Source organism: Staurois parvus, unplaced genomic scaffold, assembly GCF_062004578.1.
Source record: "Staurois parvus isolate SC_StPar_1 unplaced genomic scaffold, SC_StPar_1.0 ptg000162l, whole genome shotgun sequence".
NCBI lineage: Eukaryota > Metazoa > Chordata > Amphibia > Anura > Ranidae > Staurois > Staurois parvus.
In genome coordinates, this window is record NW_028317958.1 from 4,965,130 (window position 1) to 4,988,028 (window position 22,899).

Sequence of the window (22,899 nt, forward strand, 5' to 3'; positions counted from 1 at the left end):
GAGTGGTTCTAATTTTCCTTGGTGGAATTTTTAATTTATCTTTTTCTTATTAAGAATATAACATGATGAGTTAGAAGATACAAAGATGGAAGGGACCACCCAGACCTAAACAGTGGAGGGGGACAAAGTTAGGAATTAAGGCAGCCCACCAAATTCCACTTATAACCTACCTATTACTTTGGGTAGACTGGCCTTTCAGTAGACCTACTGCAGGTCTCTAAAGACTTGTTTACACTAGTGTTTGGGGGGGGGGGGTAAAAGTCCATGGTTAAGCTGTGTTTTTTTCCTTCTACCATCCACTACTCTTTAGCTGCAGAGGCAGGGGTCAGGGGTACACACATGCTGCAGCCGCCATGCTTTTGCTTTACTTCACAGCCACGGCAGGAATTATATGCCCTGCTGCTTTTGGCAGATGCTACCGCCTGCCATCTGCTACCCATTCAAGTGAACCGAGCCATTCTGCAAGCCTTCCGCAAATGAGTGCAATGCACGTGCGAGTGCGGGGTTCAAGGGGTTAAGGTAATATGACGCCTGCTCACCACCTGTTAAATAGCTCTGAAAAACAATCCAAGCATGGACTGCTTTTCAAAGGAGCGGCAGTCCCAGTCACACATGTGAATGAACCCTAATAGGCAGCTGCTGGAATCTTTCACACACCACTACTTCCTGAATTCATTCCTTTGCACCCTCTGTTCCCCATAGGTACACACTGGTCCCTTTAAGTCCACCCTAGATTCTTCTAGGGTGGGTAGGAAAAAGTAGGCCATGCCCAAGGATTCCTCACAACAAGCAAACATATTCCCATCCCATGGGTGAAGAATCACATAAAATGCATAAGGAGCGTTCCACTGAATCTGAAAGCTCCTGTATATATGATTTCCCAGTAGTCTTCTGAAGGGGCCCTTATAGAATGAATCCAGCATTGCAATGGTTTTCTTTAGAGAATAAAACAGCTTCTTATGCAGTGCTTACTCTTGAGTGCTGAATAATTGTTAAGATTAAGGCTAGCAAAGGCCACTTTGACTCTCATATAATGTAATGATATTAACGATCCTGGAGAAGGTTTTAGAGCAGAACACTATCAATATTCATTCTGTATTGAGCGAAATGCAGTTGTGTGTGGCCACATGTATTGTTCCTGCACAAACAGCCCGGATTATGAACTATGTTATATTGATTTTAATTCAGACATTTAAATTTGCTGCAAACGTTGTTTTTTTTATTGAGGAATTGATTTAATTAGAGAAGAACTCCCTGCAAATAGAGATTGCTTTCAGAAAGCCTGCAATAAAAAGTAACAATTTTTGTAAAGTAATTTTTGAGAAATGCAGTTCTATAGACTACTGGATTCAACTTACTGTGCTCATTTATAATATACAAGGACAAGGATGATCTACTAAGGGAATTAGTAATCTTCACAAAATAAATTATGTGAATATTCATTTCAGTTAATTCAATCACGTGAAATGCAAATTCCTGTTTACTTATATCATCTGCATATGATTGGATTGAAGGGAATAGCCACACAATTTATTGTGCGACAATTCTCAACTTCTGTAAATCAGTCCAAATATGAATAATATGCAAAGTTGCAGATGGCAAGGAAACTGTGGAAAAGCTTCAGTGCCAATATGTAAGGCAGGAGGCTCAATTCTACCAATTTGGGCAGAAGACTCACAATTTTACTTTACTGAACATCCCAAGAACTATGGTGAAACAAATGTTCTTAACAATGAATGTGCAACACTGTTATCCATTATAGGAATGAACATGCAATTAGGCTAAGTTTAAATTGGTGTGCCTCTGGTCAATTGGACAGGCAAATTTAATCGGCTGTTCTGCCTGCCGAGTGCAATGGGGGAATACATTTTGCTGTAGACACAAAGCAAAGCATCACTATGGTGGCATGGGAACACCAATGTCCACTGCCTGTGCAGCTTAAGGGGTAGGCTGGGGGGGAGCTTAAAATGTGGCTAAACACCCCTCAACAGCAAGTCTAAAGCAACCTTGAGGCTCCATGCACACTAGCTTAAAAAAGGCCAATGCTTTTGGCAGAAATAATGCTCATTTTGAGCATTTTTTGTACTAGCATTTAGGAGCCTTTAACTTTTGTTCTGCCAGAAAAACACTCTAAAAATGCAAAGCAGAAAGAATTTGTTTCTGCCTCTAAATGCTGCACTTAAAAAACATCTCTAGACCACCTAATGTACAGTACATGCTTCTACAGGAAAAATACTAAACTCCTCTAGGAGGAACATTTTTTTTAAATGTGTGCATGGAGCCTGATTGTATGGTATTTGTGCATTGCATTAAAACCATTCATAGACTTTCAAAGTACCACAATATACAAAAAAATATGTGAACCAGTGGTGTATTTATGTTTTGTGCTGCCCTAGCAAAAAGAGCCTGACATTGACCAAGAACACCCCTGCCCTGCACCCAAGCCTTCCACTACCACTGCCCCCCATACACCAGCCACCATCCCCTATGGCGAGAAAGAGAAAAACACTCACCTTCACAGCTCTGGACATCCCCAGGAACGAGAGTTGGGCTCTGCATACACCGTCATGAAACCCACAGCATCTCTCAGAACACACCAGGTCCCCATGCCACATGTGTCCCTTCTTCCGTCCCTTCCTCCAAGGGGAAGTGCTGCCCCCCCCTGAAAAATGCCGCCCTAGGCAAATGCCTTGTTTGCCTTGTAGTAAATACACCCCTGACGTGAACTATTTATTTTTACACAGTGTACCAGATGTAGTTTCCCAGCATTGTGGTGCACTACAACACAGATTCTTTGCCTTGTGCTGATAGGTGCGTTGAGGTATCATTCAAAATGTTTTTTCTGCTTTGCCACACATTACAGTAAGGTCTGTTACTGCAACACAATGGTGTGAATGCCTCCCCTTCCCCCCAACAGTACTCAAGCCTTAAAATACACTTGTAGGACAGTTACATTTATTGGGTTCTGATACTCTTCCCAGCCCACTCCTCCAAGTCTAAGGGTAAATTCATACCTATGCAACTCCATTTTAATGTATTCTTTTTGAATTGCTCTGGTCAAGTGCCTTATCATACATTACCATGCACTGTCATTGCTATCAAAAGCCCATAAAACACACATTGATAGATAGGAATAACAGAAATGAACTTTGGTCACTGCAAGCCAACGCACTGCATACATGTAAACTAGCACCCTTAAAAATATTGCCTGACCTCAGTAAATAAGGTATGGTAATGCATAAGTATAAATCAACTTTAATACTCACCTGTCTCATATATTCAGTGACTTGCCTGGCAACACACAGGCTCCTCAAAGCCTTCACTGGCAGGTCTGGCTCCAGAAAAATGCTGGGCATGGGCCTTGGAGTCTAGTAAATCTAACCGCAATTTTTCTTTAAAGAACAATTGTAACTTTTTCTACTGTTAGAAAACTTAATAGATCAACGCATGGTGCATAAAACAATTTTTTAAAAAAGATGTTACTATTGTTTTTTTCTTTAATTGTGCTTCTGCCCTAGCCAAAGAATGAGAATCCAACCCTAATTGTGAAGATAAGGACTACTGTCTGTGTGAGCAACTGTCTGTCTTTGCCCCCCATACAGTTACAACTACTGCTATCCAATCAGCAAGGGATATGAGCATTGCTGATTGAAAAAACTGCTGGTTGTCATTCAGAAGAAGAACACTCGGAAGAAAACTGGTGTTGGATTGCAGAGAAGTGAAGACTCTGTGGGGGACAGAGACGGTGATTATTTTAGCAGACGCTACATTTTTTTATTTTTATTGTGTTTGGATGAAAATTTTTGAAATGCTTTTACAGACTTTGACTTTAATAACCATGTTTGTTATGTTTAAACTAAGTGGTTGCTTTACTTTAGCTGATTGCCAACCTGTTGACAGGGTTTCCTAGTTGCTGCCAGCGAAGACGTGCTGGCCATGGTCCTCTCCCACCATCCTCCTTCTCAGGAACAAGATAGGATACGCACACACACCTGTAACATGAAGAAATTCTGCTATCTTTGGCCGCTCACATACTCTATGTCTGAGGCCCACCTTCAGAAATAAGGATTGTCCACAAGTTCAGCCTTTTAATGATTTTACTGTATAAGAAGCACAATAACAGTTCTGGCTCAACACAACCTTCACCTCCATTTTTCTCAGTCTCGACGTCATTAGTTCTGCACAGTATAAGCAGAACATTAACACAAAACATCTCCCCACTTTTCGGTTGTCCTTACTGTAGGTCTGCATATGTAGGCTCTCCAGCAATGCCTATTCCTGGTCTACTCCAAAGGGGTCACTCCAAGAGGCTACAGGCATACATTGCAGTATGCCAAGGGTGACATCTTCAAATCAACCTCTGCCACAGGCTCTTCCAGCTCAGGTTAATAAGGACAACACAAGCCCCACTCACCATACCCACCAAGAGGAAGGGGCCTCACTAAAAAGGGATACTAACCCAACCTATGTGCAAGTCAAGTAAATACACAGTAGGTAGGTTCTACTACAGGGAGCGAAGTACTGCATTCTGAATCCTGTGAAATTATTATTCTGTAATTTTTATGTGCTTTAAGAATGAATTGGGTAAATCTGAACTGGACAACCTACAAGGAAAAAAAGAGCCTTGTCTGACTCCAGTTACATACACAATATCTAAATTAGATATTTTGAAAGAAGGATTGAAACAACAAGCAATATACAATAGATGTAAACCCATTGGCTGCCAGTTTTATGAGCAGAACATCAAACCAACATTAAACAGAGTCTTCAAGGCTGACCTAACGTTGCACCTGAATTCACAATGACTCACAGTAGAGCTGCGTCATATACCTTAACTATGCTGTTAACATACACAGATTGCTTTCTTTCATTAGAACAATGTGACAGCCGTGCCATAAACAAGACCTGGTATAAAGACTCAGGGAAATAACCTCATCACTAACAGCCCAGGGATGACTGAAATGTTTCATCTGGGAGACATCTTATTCTTTTGCTGGAAATGAACATGCTACATTGGGCCATAAAATAATTCTACTATTATGTGTTCAGGTCTTGCTGCCTGCTGTCATACACTATGTCCTTCTTTACAACATTTACTCTTCCCACTGTCATAGCCTCCTCACTCCTCTTCTTTACACACTGCTAACTCGTATCCCTTTGCACTACTCTTCTGTACTCACTACCCACTGTCATATCCTCCACACTCCTCCTCTGTACATAGTCATATCCTTCATGCTGCTCTTCTGTACAAAGTGACCACTGCCATACCCTTCACACTTCTCTTCTGTACATACTGCCCACTGCCATACCCTCCAGACATCTCTTCTGTACATACTGCCCAGTGTCATACCCTCCACACATCTCTTCTGTACATACTGCCCACTGTCATACCCTTCACACTTCTCTTCTGTACATACTGCCCACTGTCATACCCTTCACACTTCTCTTCTGTACATACTGCCCACTGTCACACTCTTCACACTTCTCTTCTGTACATACTGCCCACTGTCATACCCTCCACACTCCTCTTCTGCACATAGTTCCCACTTTCATACACTTCACACTCCTCTTCTGTACATACCACCGACTGTCATACCCTTCACACTTCTCTTCTGTACATACCACCGACTGTCATACCCTTCACACTTCTCTTCTGTACATACCACCGACTGTCATACCCTTCACACTTCTCTTTTGTACATACCACCCACTGTCATACCCTCCACACTCCTCTTCTGTACATAGTGCCCACTGTCATACCCTCAGTACTCCTTTCTTGCACATACTGCCAAATGTCATACCCTCAACACTTCTTTCTTGCACATACTGCCCAATCTCATACTCCTCTTCCGCACATAAAGTGCCTTGAAAAATTATTCATATCCCTTGAAAATTTCCACATTTTTCTTGTTACAACCAAAAACGTAAATGTATTTTATTGGGATTTTATGTGATAGACCAACACAAAGTAGAGATCCCTGTGCTCAAATCCAAACAGCTAGTGCATGCATTTATCCATCAGGTGCTAAAGGGGTGTAACCACATATCAACACTAGAAATTCTGTAGGACCCTCTGCACACTGGTATATACCCTTTCAAGCAAACTATGCAATAAAGAGGGATATTTAGTTCACACATATTGCAATACATGCTTAAGCTGGCCAACTGCGTCAAAGTAATCCCCCTATGGCCAGTCCTACTCTGCTCTGCCTATGCAAATGCTACTGTGGACACAATGCTAGCATAGGGGAAAAGAGACAATGGGGGAGAGATACAAGGTTCAGGTCTGGCTACTGACCCAACAATACAACAAACAAGAGATCCCTGTGCTCAAATCCCAACAGCTAGTGCATGCATTTATCCATCAGGTGCTAAAGGGGTGTAACCACATATCAACACTAGAAATTCTGAAGGACCCTCTGCACACTGGTCAGTAGCCAGACCTGAACCTTGTATCTCTCCCCCATTGTGTCTTTTCCCCTATGCTAGCATTGTGTCCACAGTAGCATTTGCGTAGGCAGAGCAGAGTAGGACTGGCCATAGAGGGATTACTTTGACGCAGTTGGCCAGCTTAAGCATGTATTGCAATATGTGTGAACTAAATATCCCTATTTATTGCATAGTTTGCTTGAAAGGGTATATACCAGTGTGCAGAGGGTCCTTCAGAATTTCTAGACCAACACAAAGTGGCACAAAATTGTGAAATGGAAGGAAAATGATAAATGGTTTTCAACATTTTTTACAAATAAATATGCTTTGATCTAAACCATTCTATTGTAGCTCTGGCTGTATGTTTAGGGTCATTGTCCTGCTGGAAGGTGAATCTCTGCACCAGTCTCAAGTCTTTGCAGACTCTAACAAGTTTTCTTCAAAGATTGCCCTGTATTTGGCACCATCTATCTATCCATCAACTCTGATCAGCTTCCCTGTCCCTGCTGAAGAAAAGCATCCCCACAACATGATGCTGCCACCACCATGTTTCACTGGGGGGATGGTGTGTTCACAGCTAGACACACTAGTATACAATGGATGGCATGAATGAAACCATCCATTGTATACAACTGTTGTGTGACCTGCTGTGATTGGTCACAGCAGGTCACATGGTACCGGCAACGGGGCTGGTACTCAGATCTGTCATTGGCCGTGTCCGAGGTACACGGCCGGTGACAGATTGCGCAGCTGCACGGCTCTGCAGGCGCACAAACTGTGCAGGCCCGAAAAGGATGCCATATACACCTACTGAGCGACATATCAGATTGGATGTCGCTCCACTTCCTTAAACTGAATCTCTCCAAAACCGAGTTTCTTGTCTTCCCCCCAGCCCGAACCCCACCCCCCATTGACTTCTCCATCACATCCAACAACGAAGATATCAAACCCGCCCTGCAGGCCAGAGTACTTGGTGTCATTCTGGACTCCAACCTATCCTTCCAGCCCCAAGTCTAATCTTTAACAAACTCGTGCAGACTCCACCTCCGCAACATCACCAAAATCCGCACGATCCTAACCCCAGAAACCACTAAACAGCTCATCCACTCCCTCATCATATCATGACTCGACTACTGCAACTCCCTCCTCACTGGCCTGCTTCGCCGCTGGCTATCCCCGCTTCAGTCGATCCTGAATACGGCTGCCAGACTCATTCACCTTTCCAACCGCTCCGTTTCCGCCACCCCCCTCTGCCAATCCCTCCACTGGCTTCTGTGCAACGGATCAAATTTAAAATCCTAACACTGACGTACAAAGCTGTCCACCATACTGCCCCGAACTACATCACCGACCTAATATCCAAGTACCACCCAGCACGCACACTCCGCTCCTCACAAGACCTCCTTCTCTCTAGTTCCCTGGTCTCCTCCTCCCATGCCCGCCTCCAGGACTTCTCCAGGGTGTCACCCATCTTCTGGAACTCCCTTCCCCAACCCATCAGATTATCACCTACTCTCCTCTCCTTTAGGTGCACCCTGAAAACCCATCTCTTCAGGGAAGCCTACCCCCTGCTAACTTGACCGACCTCCTCCACTCTTCCTACCCCTCCATCCCCCACAGCTATCTCCTCCTGTACCACTATCCCGTCCCTTCTAGATTGTAAGCTCGAAAGAGCAGGGCCCTCGATCCCCTCATGTTTTGCATTGTATTGGTATTGTTCTGTCACATGTTCTGTCCCCCTTTGTAATGTACAGCACTGAATGAACTATCGGCACTTTATAAATACTGTATAATAATAATAATAATAATAATATGGTCATTGGCTGGGCGGGAACCGGTTAAGTAATAAAATCACCCTGTTTAATTACAAGTTACTCGTACATTGTTTTGGATGGTTACCAGCATTTGAATCAAGTTTCCAACTAATAAAATGGCCTCCAAATAACGTGATGACGTCACACGCTGAAGCGTCACCCGATGCATTTCATCATCCAATTGACGTCATCCTCAAAAGATACAGCAGTGTACATCTGGCCAGTAGCCAGTAGACAGTTTTAATCAAAGATGATAGGCCAAAATGTACTGAACACAAATAGTGCAGGAAGGATTTTTACTACAAGAACTAAGAGACTGCAGATAATACAGTAATGTAAAATTGGCCAGCAGCAGGACAATTTAATGAGCAGACCTAGGCCCATATTTACTATTTATTATTAATAAAATATATAATTTATATAGCGCTAACGGTTTGCGCAGCACATTACAATGTGAGGGCAAACAGTACAGTTGCAATACAACTGAATACAGGAGGAATCAGGGGGTCCTACTCATTAAAGCTTACAATCTAATAGGAGGGGGTCAAGTGATACAAAAGGTAATAACTCTGGGGTATGAGCTGATGGAGAAAATATATACAGTTGTTACTAGAGACAAAGAGCACAGACTGGGATTTACTACAGGAATGAAGATACTTGTAAGGGACCGCCTGGCGGTACCACTAGCACTCCACTGAATAGGCGTCCCCAGCGCACGGAGTCTAAGTCCCAGGGTGCTTGTTCACCAGGGCCCCTGATGGTGGGGATGGACTTGGAGCCTCCCGAGACCAGGTCGTGGCTACTGGGTGCGTCCATCAGTGGTAGTGGTATGCGCCAAGGGCTCCCACGGGGAAGAGTCTGATATGAGGAGGTCAGAAGACCCCACTGCAAGGGATGGATGGATGAGCAAGGTCAGACGGGTGGGGTCGGTAACAGAGAGGACAGCAAGGTACAAGGCAGCGGGCATAGAATGGTCGGGTCACACGCCAGGTCAGCAACAGCAGGTCAAATCCAATAGGGGGCATTCAGGAGAGAGGTCAGGCAAGGCAAGGGTCAGAATAGGAGAAAGCAGCAAGGTCAGGTACAATCCGGGTCAAAAACTTACAGGGTACAGGTTCGCAGGATACAGGATGCAGGGAAGACCAAAAGGCACTGAATGACAGCTCAGGGCCATTTAAATATCCCGCCCTGCGCTGCCATTGGTGCCCAGCGGGCGGCCGCGGCTTCTACTGCGCATGCGCAAACTCGAACGCCGCGGCCGGCCCGGACCTAGTGCCCGTGTCCCTGCACAGGGCGGTGCACTGCGCCTGCGCCAGGACCATCGCGGCGGGGATCGAGGAGATCCCTGACAATACTGCAGAGGGTAAAAAATCAGCCAGTGGCAGGATGGTTTTAATTAGAGATAGTGAACCTAGCCGGCATATTCCTAAGTTATATTTTATTTATGGGGATTTGGGGGTGGGGGGAATGTGAGTGATGTAATGTGAGGTAGTTGAGGTGCGCACAATACTTATCTTTTTTCGCTTTCAAACAATGTGGCAAACAAAATGCAGACCCACAAACAAATGGTCAATTACAAATGAATGCTGCACGTTGTACCCTAAACCTAAAAATGGCCTGACAACATAAAATAAAATAAATTAAAAACATAATAGAACCCAAAATACAACCCCAAAACAACATTCAACTTTTTTTTTTTAAAGAAAGAGTTGCAGCTAAAAAAAATAAAAAGGAAAAATCCAAGGCAGCGGTGAAATCGAACCTCATCCCTAGTCATGAGGCATTAAAGACCAGGCCTGGTTCGCACAGACATATCCTGATGTCATTAGACAGCTCGAGTTGTCCCATGGAATTTTCCTCTACCGAGCCAAGTTTCAAGCCATAAAAAGCAAAGCTGCTTTTGTCAAAAAGGAAAATAGCCAAAACCTATTTTAATTCTTTGGGCCCTTTCCACAAGTCACCTTTAATCTGTAAATCATTCCTAAACCCCATGTTGTCACCTGCCCTCCAACAAAGCTTCCAAAGTTGCACACTGCACAATTAGCTTGCATATATTCTGATATTATTGACATTGATTTTATTTCATCCCCAAAGATAGTTCCGTTTGCCAACATTTCTGTGCTGCCTGAGCTCTCGTTAAAACGGGTACAGACTATTAAGGCTCTCTCACTTGTTTGAAAATGACAGCAGCTCCCCAAGGGCACAAACTCATTTCTCAACAATGTAGTCAAACCCACTGGAGTAGACGACAATTCCCCCCCCCACCCAAACTGTGCAAGCCTGGTACTCCCCCCCATCTTTACAGGAGCCAGATAACCTCTACATGAACTTTGCCTATGGATGTTTATCTACAGTTGGGAAATAATATGGATTTATTTTGGCAATACAAAAGACATTTAGCAGATAAAGTTGAAAGCAAACATTCTATTATCGAGTTCCTGTACATTACATATTGCCTTAAAATGGATTTCGGCTCTGCTACTATGATAAAGCAGGTCTGGACGCAAAGATTTGTCGACTTGAGATCCCCGATATTGACTTTTAATTATTGATGGCTTAAAAAACAAAGAGAGCCATACACCGAACGCAGGATAATTAATACCGGACGTGTAGTTTTTGTTGGCTTGAACAGTGGTTGAGTTAACCTTTTTTGGCTTCGTGGTGGCGCAGCAAGCAGGGAACAATGAGCGATAATTAAATGGTAGAATAGCAGGTGTCATCACACAGACAGCTTGCGTTAACGCGGCTCAACCAGCTATTTAGTAGTAGGAATTGCCCAGTGGATGTCTAATTGCTTATTAACATAAGCCATCAACTTTATGGCTGTTTCCTCGTGTCCATTAGTGCCGTGTCCTCAGAAAAACACTTCTTTAAAGTACAACTTCATGAATAGTAAAGAAACTCCTCTATATAAATGTTCATAATTCCTATAATTCCCTGAACACCAGGAATCAGTCTAAAAAAACTGCTGTGATGCACTGCACAGTACTCTTCTCCTAACATGTTGGGAATGAGGGGAAGAGTTTAGCACAGTTTTAAATAAAAATGCAACAAGCTTACTCAAAATAATTGACTATACCCATTTTGACTCCCCATCAATTTAAGGGGTATGCCATCCACCAATATATTCAGCATATAAACAATTATAACAAATAGGAATACAGACAGTGGGAAATTAGTACACTGCTACCATCGGATGTATCAAAAAATAATATCTATATTATATTACACTGTTTTGGCTTTAGAGACTCCGCTCTCTCCTGGTTCTCCTCCTATCTATCACAGTGCCACCTCCTCTTCACTCCCCCTCTCTGTTGGGGTCCCTCAAGGTTCTGTCCTCGGGCCCCTTCTCTTCTCCATCTACACCTCCTCCCTTGGCCAATTGATACATGCCCACGGCTTCAGGTACCAACTCTATGCTGATAACACGCAAATCTATTTCTCTACCCCTCACCTCACCCCTTCAGTCTCCGCCTGTATCACAAGCCTACTAAGTGACATATTGGATTGGATGTCACTCCACTTCCTCAAACTAAATCTTTCCAAAACCGAGCTCTTAGTATTCCCCCCCAGCCCGCCCCCCCCAACTTATTCATCAAGATCAACAACACTATCATCAGTCTCACCCCTCAAGCCAGAGTACTAGGTGTAATCCTAGACTCCAATCTGTCCTTCCAGCCCCAGGTCCAATCGCTGACAAACTCATGTAGACTTCACCTCCGCAACATCTCCAAAATACAACCGTTCCTAACCCCAGAAACCACTAAGCAACTTATCCACCCCCTTATTATATCTCGCCTTGACTATTGTAACTCCCTCCTCATTGGCCTACCTCATCGCAGGCTATTCCCACTTCAGTCTATCATGAATACTGCGGCCAGACTCATCCACCTTACTAACCGTTCCGTATCTGCCACCCCCCTCTGCCAATCCCTCCACTGGCTTCCAATTGCCCAACGGATAAAATTCAAAACGCTAACACTGACGTATAAAGCCGTTCATAACACTGCCCCAAACTACATCACCGATCTTGTCTCCAAATATCACCCAAACCGTACTCTCCGCTCCTCACAAGACCTCCTACTCTCTAGTTCCCTGGTCTCCTCCTCCCATGCTCATCTCCGGGACTTCTCCAGGGCTTCCCCCATCCTCTGGAACTCCGTACCCCAATCCATCAGACTATCACCTACTCTGCTCACCTTTAGGCGCACTCTGAAAACCTATCTCTTCAGGGAAGCCTACCCCGCCCTCAGCTAATACTGAACTCCTCTACTCTTCCAACCACTCCATCCCCCACAGCTATTTCCTCCTGTACCACTATCCCCTCCCTCCTAGATTGTAAGCTCCAAGGAGCATGGCCCTTGAACCCCTCTTGTATTGAATTGTATTGTTACTGTTCTGTCTCGTGTACTGACTCCCACCATAATGTGAGCAAACTGTCAGCGCTATATAAATCCTGTATAATAATAATAATATTATAAAAAAATTGTATCTATTATATTATATTATAATTATTAAATAAAAAAAGTCTCTTTGTTATATTATAATTATGATATTACCCAAAAATAGTATCTTTATTATACAGTATTATATTATTTTATTATATTATCAAAAATAGTTTCTTTGTTATATTATAATTATTATATTATCCAAAAACAGTATCTTCATTATAATATATTTATTATATTATCCAAGAATAGTCTCTTTATTATATTATAATTATTATATTATCCAAAATAGTATCTTTATTACGGTATATTATATTAGAATTGTTATATTATCCAAAAATAGTCTATTTACTATATTATAATTATTATATTATCAAAATAGTATCTTTATTATATATATTAGAATTGTTATATTATCCAAAAATAGTCTATTTATTATAGTATAATTATATTATCCAATGAAAGTATTATTATTATTATATTCAGATTATTATATTATCTAAAAACAGTATCTTTATTATATTATATTATAGTATCTTTTATTATATATATTATTAAAATAATTTTCTCCATATAAATGACTGTTTATATGTTTGATATGAGTGCCTATATCCCACCCCCATACAACCACCCAGTGAAAAAACATTGATGGCAATACAGAAAAATTTGCATAAATCCACAGATTACCTCCGGGAAAATATCCCACTAATAAATCTAAGTTATTAAATATTGAAGAAAGAATTCCTTCAAAAGATATAAACTGAATATAAATAATATATACTATAAATCTTCTCTTGGATACGCCCGATGCTAAGAGTTAAGTGCAGGTTTACCAGTGAGAGAGAGTACAAGGAGAACCTCAGAAGATGATAATGTTCAGGCCCAGACTGGCTATAGCGCACACCGGGCATTTGCCCAGTGGGTCGGGGTCGCCTGGATAGGAGAGGCGGCCGGGCGGTACATAGAGGACCATGTATTTCTCGGATCCTCTATGTGATGCCTGTCTCTCCTATCAATCTCCTGCATGCGGTTGGCTCTTGTATGCTCCCCCCATGGCCGCTCCCCCTCCCTCATCTCCTCCAGTGGCCCCCCTCATCTCCTCCAGCAGCCCCCCTCATCTCCTCCAGTGGACCCTTCCCTCATTTCCTCCAGCGGCCCCCTCCCTCATCTCCTCCAGCAGCCCCCTCCCTCATCTCCTCCAGCAGCCCACTTCCTCATCTCCTCCAGCGTCCCCCCTCATCTCCTCCAGTGGCCCCTCCTTCATTTTCTCCAGCGGCCCCCTCCCTAAATTCCTCCAGCAGCCCCCCATCTCCTCCTGCGGCTGCCTCCCTCATCTCCTCCTGTGGCCCCCTCTCTCAACTCCTCCAGCGTCCCCCTTATCTCCTCCTGTGGCCCCCTCTCTCAACTCCTTCAGCGCCCCCCTCATCTTTTCCAGCGGCCCCCTCCCTCACCTCCTCCAGCTGCCCACCTCATCTCCTCCAGTTGCCCCATCCCTCATCTCCTCCAGCAGCCCCCACCTCATCTCCTCCAGCACCCCCCCTTATCTGCAGCAGCCCCCTCCCTCATCTTCTCCAGCGCCCCCCTACTCATCTCCTCCAGCAGCCCCCTCCCTCATTTCCTCCAGCAGCCCACCCTCATCTCCTCCAGCAGCCCCCACCTCATCTCCTCCAGTGGCCTCCGGCCTCATCTCCCCCAGCGCCCCCCCTCATCTGCAGTAGCCTCCTCCCTCATCTTCTCCAGCGCCCATCTCCTCCAGCGGCCCCCTCCGTCATTTCCTCCAGCAGCCCCCCCTCATCTCCTCCAGCGACTCCCTCCCTCATCTCCTCCAGCGGCTCCCTCCCTCATCTCCTCTAGCACCCCCCATCTCCTCCAGCGGCCCCCTCCCTCATCCCTCGCTGTCTCCTTTCTTTTTCTCTTTCTTTCTTTCCTTTTCTTTCTTTCCTTTCCCTCTTTCTCTCCTACAAAAAAAATAAAAAATAATAAAATAGAAAATTGCAAACATTTTTATAAAAATAAAAACCTACTGACACTAATGGCGGAATTACCAGGGTCACAAAGGTTGCTCTTGCGACCGGGCCCTTGCATTCCGCCTCCAGGCTCTGAGGAAAGGGTCACCAGGCTTTGGGCTGCTCAGTCCAAAGTGCCCGGGCATATTTTTTGTGCCAGTCTGGGCCTGATAATGTTTATTGATAGTTCATAGGAAACTGCAGAATTGCAGGCACTGGATATAATATCATCCTCCTGGCTATATAGTGTGGCAGGGATGTAGGAATCACAAGACTGTCTGATCAGACTCACAAATACAGGGATTAGACGGAAAAAAATGGAAATACTACATGATTTGCAGGTGTAAAAGTGATGACATTTTTCATCTTGAAAGTGGAAGTGATGTAACATTCTTTTGCTTCCGCTGTGTGATGAGACACCTAGCTTCCAGGTGGGAAGCCTCACTTTCGTCATTCACTGTGTGCGCTGCTAGTAATACGGAGTCATATCAGAGCTTACTGAGCTTCAAACAGGGCAAATTGTTGGTGCCGCTTAGCTGGTGCCTCTCTCACTGAAGTTACCAATTTATTTGCTGTGTTGCAAGGTATAGTATCAAAGATTATGATGGCATATACAGTCTGAAAAGCATAGGCGCAGTGAATATGGTCAACTGACTGAAAGAGACAAAAGGACATTGCTCAGGATTGTTACCCGGAATAAGAAAATAACTGCTGCAAAAGTGACTGTAGAGCTGAATCTCAGTTCTGTGAGGTGAGGAGCTCATCAGAGCTTCTGATGGTGGAGATTGGTTTTGCTGCGTGTTAGTATCAGGTCTCAGTCCTCAGAATTGCCCCACCAGGAGGTGAGCAAACCAGGGTCCAGTAGCAGATATAGCAGGTAGGGATCAAGCAGAAGCGTAGTCAATAAACAAGCCATAGGTTGGTATCAAGTGGCTGCAGGATGGGATCAAGCAGAAGCGTAGTCAGTAAACAAGCCATAGGTTGGTATCAAGTGGCTGCAGGATGGGATCAAGCAGAAGCGTAGTCAGTAAACAAGCCATAGGTTGGTATCAAGTGGCTGCAGGATGGGATCAAGCAGAAGCGTAGTCAGTAAACAAGCCATAGGTTGGTATAAAGTGGCTGCAGGATGGGATCAAGCAGAAGTATAGTTGAGGAACAAGCCAAAGGTCGGTACCAACTAAGGTTGGTAACGAGTGGTAGTAAAGATATGGACAACAGCAGAAGAGACATGAGCAAGATAATGGCTGGAGAAGAGCATAATAATCTAGCAAACAGAAAGTGCAGAGATATGACTTTATTAGGAAGTTAATGGGAGGAGCAAAGAGTTCAGGGATCAGACAGCATAGTGTCCAGCATCTCAGGTGGCTCAGTAAGAAGAGCTGCTTCCAGACACAGCAGTGGTTGTGGGTTCTAATCCCAGCCATGTTGTACTGAATTATACAGAAAAGTACAGAGTTGCAGATCGAAAAAGAAAGTTTGTTTTTAATTACATTCAACATGGCTTGTATTTCAATTGCATAATTTATATTATTGTTTTTAAAAGCAATATTCTTTTATCGTGAAAGTGGATTTACTCTTTAAATTGCCACTTTTACTGAAAGACATAAGTGGAATGCCAATGTTGACATCATCTGAATGTTGCTTGACTGTCTATGGCTTCAGTATTTTTTGGGCCACCAACCCAGTGGTGTATTTAGGTTTTGTGCTGCCCTAGGCAACACAAAAATCGCCTGCCCCCACAGACACCGACCAACAACACCCCCCTTCCCCCTCCACAGAAAGAGCCTGACAATGACAAACAACATCCCTGCCCCCCACCTGTGAGAGCCTACCATTATTCCCCCCCCGGTAATAGAAAGAAAGACACCCATCTTCACAGCTCCAGAATGAGAGTCAGGCTCTACGTACAGGCTCTACGTACACCGTCAAGCAACCCGCAGCCTTTCTTGGATCCCACCTGGTGTTCCATCTACTTACCACTGGTCTGGGTCCCGGAGCGCAGGAGATATCGCATTTGGTTCATTGAAATTTTCTGATAACTGCCATGAATGTGCACAGCATAGGAGTTGCAATATTCTTAAAATATGACCGGCATTTCTCTGGCGACGGTGTACTTACCAATGTTTGGGTAGTGGCCAGCCTTTCTTAGGCAGCTGAAAAAAACCCACTGCATCTATAAAATGGAGCAGATTGTGACTGATTATTGGCTTATTTTGCTGTTCTGCTAACAAGGTGCATAGATATGAAATGGAATTAGAGAATGAGCTGAGACGTTCACGCTGATGAGATTTAGGAGTTGCTTTGTAAACCTTGGCGCATCAGGTGCCGCTACGTTGAAAATATGAGTCAGTTCCTCACTCCATTAAGCTGCAGGAGGAAAAAAGGCCTTAATTTGGTGGAGCGGAGCTCCGGCACCTCATGTATTTTACAGTGTGTGTTGTATCTGAGGATCTCTGCCTGATCCGCATAGATTTCTGTGCCTGGCATTCTGGCATGCCTGGCTTCTAAATTTTATTCAGCAAATGAACAACATAATTCTGCTTTTTTTCTCAGCTGATTAAAAATAAAAAACAACCACAAGAATTAAATGGCTTTATTTAGGGATTGAGCATTGCAATTCTGCTTTCTACTTTTTTCATCAGTATTTTCTTTCCATTTAAAGCCTAATTCCACCTTTCTGCTCATGTTTCATGGTTCACCTATGTAGCCCTCTTTTGGGGGGTTATGAGAAATGTCCCTCCCCATACAGGGTATTGCACTAAGGCCCCTTTCACATGCGCATTCCTTATGTCCATTTTTCATCTGTTCGATTACGGATGAAAAACTGACACCCTTGTATTTCTATGGACTAGCAGATGTAAACCGATGATCATCTGTTTACATCCGTTAATATCCGCATCCGTTAACATCTATTTTTTTGAACAGAAGAAACCCCTATTTTTCTTCCGTAAAAAAAAAAATGGAAAGGACACAAAATGAATGTAAATGGATTAAAACAGATGTAAACGGATTAAAATGGATGTAAACAGACAAAACCGAATGTAAACTGACAATATGAATGTAAACGGACAAACACAGATGTAAACGGATGAAAACGGACATAAACAGATGAAAACAGATGTGAATGGATGTAAACAGACAAAAATGGATGTACAAGGATGAAAAAACTAATTTAAACAGATGAAAAACAAATGTAAACTGATGAAAAACGGATGTATAACAGATGTAAACTAATGTAAACTGAAGAAAAACTGATATAAAATGATGAAAAACTGATGTGAACTGATCCGTTTTTTTCTTGAAAAAAACATGACTGAACTTTAAAAAAACTGAAACGCTTGTGTGAAAGGACCCTAAACCTGTAGGCAAATTGAAGAACCATAACCTTCACTAGGTAGAGGAGTGGGTTTGATAACAGAGTTAGCAGTGTCTCCACCCAGGACATAGCCTCTGTGAACATAAGGGATTCTTTTCCTGGGAAATTAACTAGCAATCTGATCAAAGTAATTGAAAGCAGAAGAACTACTGCAGCCAGCATCTCACTGTAAATATATAAACGCACACCAGTATGGAAATAATACAAGCTTTATATAAAAAGAGATTAAAGTGGATGTAAAGGCAGAAGGCGTTTTACTTTCGTGTATTCAATGCATGAAGGTAAAAAACCTTCTGTGTGCAGCTCCCCCACAACCCCTAATACTTACCTGAGCTCTCTCTCGATCCAGTGATGTGCCCAAGAGCCTCGGCTGTCCCAGGACTCCCTCTCCTCATTGGCTTAGACAACAGCGGGAGCCATCCCACCCCAGCTCCTTCCTAGATCCGGCCCTGCAGCAAAGTTCAATTGCAGGGGCTCTGATAACGATGTGGTATCTGTCTTTGTGACAGAAACCTGAAGACAAGATCTGCAGTGATGAGTAGACCCACCAGCCATTACCCAATCAGCCTGGAATGCAGTCCTAGTTATCTGGCAATAATCGTCTCTTCTGATCTGGTTTTAGTAGCATGGACAGGACATGTGGCTGAGACCTCCTCTCCCTCCACTTCCTCCTTCAAGGATCTTTTCCTAATAAAAATAGAGTAAGGAAGTGACATACATACTTATACATTACAGGTGACACTAGCAGATGACAGTAGAGGCCAGTGGATCTCTACACTTATATTTAGGGTGTAACATGAAACATGGTCACATTTTGTGGACCCCACCCTCAAACTGTTCCCTGAAGTGCTTGAGTCTACCCTTGCCATGGAGGAGGGGTAAATCAAGGAGCCCAAATGAAAGAGATGGGGTAGGATAGGAGACCAAGATGACTCTGCACATCAAATGATCAGTGGGCTATGATGTAATAGCCTGGGTAATTGAACAACATTCTACTTCAAATGTCACATTTTTCATAGTTTTAATCACCTAATATGGTCAATAACAAAAAATAGGGGAACTCTCCCCCATGGGGCACAAAGGGGAAAAAAACTACTAATCCAATAAGTGTAGGTTGATGGCCCCGCTTCAAGCTGGAGCTCAATAATCAAATCACCGGTATGAAGAGGGAGTGGTGTCCACAATAGTTTCCAGTCTTGCAAGCGTGATGTGAGAAAGGACACCGCTCTAACTGCTAGTGGAATCTTGTATGAAGATGGCCTCAGCCATCACTCCGGCCATGCCCTCTGATGTGTTTCACCCCGCCCACCAGGGCTAGGCCACTCGTCTGAGCGGTTACTATTCAGTCCAAAGTGAACAAAAGTTTTGCCTTTGGTTCAACTTTCATGATTGTGTTTACATCTACTTTATATGCCTACATCAAAAGTTGTGGGAGTTCATAGACAGATGGAATTAAACTCCAGTAACAGATCTGCAAGGCTGGACGAAAGAGACGGGTTGTGGTTTAGTCTATAGTCCTGTCTCCATATACATACCATTGCCTGCTTCTCTTTATAATAAATTCATTTTAAAGTGCATTCACTTTAGAAATCCTTTGTAGTTTGGCCCCACCAATCCTGAAGTAATCAGCCTTGCAGGATGTCATAAATGAAGGTTACTTATAAAATATTTGTGCAAATAACAATCAGAAAAGCCACTTTCACCTTGAGTTGAATTTTGATGAGGTCACAAATCCTGAATCTTGTCATTTCCTTGAAAGGTACGGAATCCAAGTATGACCTTATGAATACATTAATACACATATTTACTATTTACATATAAGTTGCATTTTATTCCCATTTTTCTCTATGTATTCAATGTACTTGCAGTGATAATCACCCTCAGTAAACCTAGTGATTAGGTATGTACAGTATAAGAATATATATATAGAGAGAGAGAGCGAGAGAGAAAGAGAGAGAATGTACAGTATATATCTATATATACCATATATGTACAGTATATACTGTATATACACTGTATATATACTATATTGCCAAAAGTATTGGGACACTCCTCCAAATCATTGGATTCAGGTGTTCAAATCCCCTCCATGGCCACAGGTGTATACAATCAAGTACCTAGGCATGCAGACTGCTTCTACAAACATTTGTGAAAGAATGGGTCGCTCTCAGGAGCTCAGTGAATTCAAGCGTGGTACCGTGATAGGTTGTCACCTGTGCAATAAGGCCATCCGTGAAATTTCCTTGCCATTAAATATCCCACGGTCAACTGTTAGTGGTATTATAACAAAGTGGAAGCAACTGGGAACAACAGCAACTCAACCACGAAGTGGTAGGCCACGTAAAATGACAGCGGGGTCAGCACATGCTGAAGCGCAAAGTCGCCAACTGTCTGCAGGGTCAATAGCTAAAGACATCCAAATGTTTGTGTGGCCTTCAGATTAGCACAACAACAGTGCGTAGAGAGCTTCATGGAATGGGTTTCCATGGACGAGCAGCTGCATCTAAGCCCTACATCACCAAGTGCAATGCGTCGGATGCCGTGGCGTAAAGCACGCTGCCACTGGACTCTAGAGTAGTGAAGACGTGTTCTCTGGAGTGACCACTTACGCTTCTCTGTCTGGAAATCTAATGGATGTGTCTGGGTTTTGGTGCTTGCTAGGAGAACGGTACTTGCCTGACTGCACTGTGCCAAGTGTAAAGTTTGGTGGAGGGGGGATTATGGTGTGGGGTTGTTTTTTTAGGGGTTGGGCTTGGCCCCTTAGTTCCAGTGAAGGGAACTCTTAAGGCATCAGCATACCAAGCAGGGGCGGACTGAAAACTCATGGGGCCCCCGAGCAATAGGGGATCATGGGGCCCCTGTGTCCTTACCCAAACTCAAAAAAGCCTATGAAAAAGGTACCAGGGGCATCTCATGGGGTCCCCTACTGACCCCGGGCCCCATTTCTAAATGGTCAGTCCGCCCCGATACCAAGACAATTTGGACTATTTCATGATCCCAACTTTGTAGGAACAGTTTGGGGATGGCCCTTTTCTGTTCATGACTGCGCATCAGTGCACAAAGCAAGGTCCATAAAGACGTGGATGAGCGAGTTTGGGGAACTTGACTGGCCAGCACAGAGTCCTGACCTGACAGAAACCAGAGCTTTGGTTTTGTTATGTATTGAGGGGATTAGAACTAGAATAGGGCAAGAGGGGTATAGGATACCCAAGGGAACCGATATATGAGGACAACTTCCTGAACTATACACAAGCTTCTCTTCTTTGATGCAGTCTCTGTTGGAGTACTAGCCACCATCTTCTAGTTGTACCACCCCTGACTCTAGATGAACTCCTCTTCACCCAGCAATCTGGAGAATTTCCTGAGCATGGGATCTGGCTCCTGTTCCTTTAAATGAGGTGAACAGTCACTAGTACAGGGCTATCTGCTTTCCCTGCAGAGTGCTCCCCCCCAGTATTCCAACATGATAACAACCCCAAACACACCGCCAAAATGAACACTGCCTTGCTAAAGAAGCTGAGGGTAAAGGTGATGAACTGGCCAAGCATGTCTCCAGACCTAAACCCTATTGAACATCTGTGGGGCATCCTCAAAGGGAAGGCGGAGGAGCGCAAGGTCTCTAACATCCACCAAGCTCTGGTGAACTCCATGCCCAAGAGGGTTAAGGCAGTGCTGGAAAATAATGGTAGCCACACAAAATATTGATACTTTGGGCCCAATTTGGACATTTTTACTTAGGGGTGTACTCACTTTTGTTGCCAGCGGTTTAGACATTAATGGCTGTGTATTGAGTTATTTTGAGGGGACAGCAAATTTACATTGTTATACAAGCTGTACACTCACTACATTACATTGTAGCAAAGTGTCATTTCTTCAGTGTTGTCACATGAAAAGATAGAATAAAATATTTTAAAAAATGTGAGGGGTGGACTCACTTCTGTGAGATACTGTGTATATGTGTATATATATATATATATATGTTTATATTTAAAATGTCATTGAACACATGGTGCTGTAAATGGTGTCTGAAAATATTGTATTGGCATTCTTCACTGCAACCAATCATAAACCATCTGATTTCTATGACATGTATTAGAAAATAAGTTACTGAAGTTCAAAAGAGACAGATTTCCATTATGTTTATGTTTAAAGTGGAACTATACTGCATCTGAGTACCATGAACCAAATATGCTTTTCAATTCATTTTTAATATTCCAGGCAAACTCACCCATCATTTCATGTCTCAATGCTTTATTTTGTAAAGATATCACTTTGAACCCTCCACCATCATTTCTAGCTGCGACCAACCTGAGTAAGGACAGATGATTCATGAAGCATTTACTTCCTGGAATCCATCTGCCCAAAGCTCAGGCATGCAAGCAGGGAAGTGTGCTTAGCTGAGAAAGCCTCTCCTCCCCTTCACCAGATAAATGACACCTGAGATGTATGACATCATTTTGGCCTAGGTCATAAACTAGAAAGCAACTAAAGAAATGTTAAAAAAAAGTTTAAAAAAGTAAATATAATATATATTCCTATCTATTTACAAATGCGCTAGCAGCATAAGGAATAAAATAGTTTATGTTAAAAGAGAGTACTTAGTTCTGCTTTAACCATAAGGACTCATGCACACAAATTGTTCGCAGGTACAAATTTCCTCTAGTGTAAATTTTATTGCCTTATTCTGCACCTTGGGAGCTGCAAGTGGCGTGTACAGCCAGCCATAGAAGTGCATGGCTGTGTGAGCTTGTACTTATGTAAATGCCAATATTCTTTTGCATTGGTGTTACCCAGACATGCTCAGACATGATGCATATCCCGAATAC